Below are 2,211 nucleotides of genomic sequence, written 5' to 3' on the forward strand. Positions count from 1 at the left end.
GCTCTTCCCCCGGACGTTCTCAAGGCTCCCTCTTTCACCTCCAGACCTTCGCTCTGATGTTGCCTTCTCACTGACGCCTCCCCTGACTACCCTATTAAATTGCAACCCTGCCACACATTCCTGATCGCCCTTCCTGGTTTTATTTTTCTCCCAAGCGCTTACCACCAGCAGGTGTTTCACGTTTTACTTATTTTTAAAATCATGGTTCTTGTCTCTCTCCCACTGGAGTGGCAGCTCCACTAGGGCAGAGACTTTTCTCTGCTTTGTTCAGTCGTGTCCTTATCGTAAGTTGGATGGGTGGACGGATGATTGGATGGATGGTTGGCCTGGCTGCTGCAGTGTAGACAGCACACAGGCCATCGGGTTCATGCGTGAGGTGCCACCTGAGGTTGGAGGTGAGCAGGCCAGCTGAGAGCCCCAGTGGGCAGGCAATCTGGGTGTGAGGACCTAGAAGTGAAATTCCTGGAATGTCCTGGTACCTGTGGTAACTTCCTGGACAGAGCCTGGAGCGAGTGGGGTGCTGCCCCCGACCAGAACACGGCACTCTCCTGTTCTGACCCTGGCTGCCCCATCCCATAAGGAGGTGCCCTGTCATGGGGGCACTGGGCCAGCCCCAGGCAGCAGTGACATCCCATTCCTTGCCAGCTCCCAGCTCCCCCCTCCCCCCAACCTGGAGTGCAGCTCAGCCCCGGGAAGGGTGGCCATGATGCCTTCGTGAGCAGGACCAACACCCCCCTATCCGAGCAGGTGGGGCCCCAGGACGGTCCTTGGAGGCTCCCAGGGGGCGGTGTTTTCCACCAAGTCAGGCCTCCGCTGTGGCGCATCTCAGGTGGGGTCGGCAGGGACGTGGTCAAGGACAGACTCTGGCCTGCAGGTGACAAATGTCTGCTCAAACTGACTTAAGCAGAAGAGGGAATCCACTGGCTCAAAGTGCAAAGTGTGGGCGGGGATGGGGTCCTGGGGAGGCCCCCCTTGCGGCTTGGGTTCCTCTGTGCTGAGCGGCCTCACTCTTCTGAGCAGATCCGTTTGCCCAGCGGCTCGTACTCTCCCAGTTCCAAGTCCCGGGAGAAACAGAATTTCTTTTCCCAAACGGTTTCAACAAGTCGTGGGCCTGACAGCACCCGGGTCCCCTGCAATGGCAGGCGGATTCTTAACCACTGCGCCACCAGGGAAGCCCTGTGGTCAGTTTTTGACAAGACTTACCTGATCTTACAGGTGTCGCCCACCCCGCCCCTGCCAAGGCTCAGAACCCGTGTTCTAGATGGTGTGGATGGAGATGTTACCTGTTGCTCTGTGCAGTCATGGCCCCCAGCCCCATGTGGCCAGGACAGCTGAGGAGTGCAACATGTAATTTGTTGTCACCAGTTTGAACTTCCCAGCCATGTGTGGCTTGGTGGGGGGTCCCAGTGGACTGTTCCAGAAATCCAAGCTGGCCCCTCTGCTCCAGCCGGTCTCGCTGCCTCTTCTCTGACCAGGAAACTCCCAACTTGTCACCAGGCATCGTTGCCTCCGGTCACCTCTAGCTCCCTCGCTCTGCAAACCCGATGCATCCTGAGCTTGGCCAGTTCTAGGGCTTCTGTAGCAGCTGTTCATTCCCCTTGAGGGGACAGTGGGGACAAAGCCCAAGCGGCTGGAATGAGCTGGGGATGAAAGAAGAGATGGTGGAAGCTGAGGCCATGTGGCCAGGGGTGGCCTCGACAAGACAGGAAAACTTGTCTTCAGGCTAATGTACCCCAAAGTCACCCTGGGACCTGTGGAAGTGTCACCTCTCAGCCAGAGGAGACTTTGCACGTGGGGTTAAGGCCCCTGAGACAGGGATGACCCTGGATTCCCCGAGGGGCCCAGTGTCATCACAGGGTCCTTATAAGAGGGAGGCGGGAGGGTCAGAGGCAGAGAGAGACGGGAGATGCTGCGCTGCTGGCTGTGAGGATGCAGGAGGGGCCGCGAGCCAGGGATGCAGCGCCTCTAGAAGCTGGAAAAGGCGGAACCAATGCTGCCCTGGAGCCTCCGGAAGGACCAGCCCTGCCCACACCTGTGAGACCCACACAGTAGGGGTGAGGAGGGGATCCAGGCAGCTGGGGAGGGACCCTGCTCCCCCTGGGCAAGGCAGACCCTCTGCTGCCTGCAAAAAAGTCTGGGGTGCCTGGGCAGGTGAGGGGCCAGGGTTCTCCCAGCTCTCGTGCCCTGGCTTTGGGTCGGAAGAGATCGGAA

This window comes from Lipotes vexillifer, unplaced genomic scaffold (assembly GCF_000442215.2).
Source record: "Lipotes vexillifer unplaced genomic scaffold, Lipotes_vexillifer_v1.1 scaffold225, whole genome shotgun sequence".
Classification (NCBI taxonomy): domain Eukaryota; kingdom Metazoa; phylum Chordata; class Mammalia; order Artiodactyla; family Lipotidae; genus Lipotes; species Lipotes vexillifer.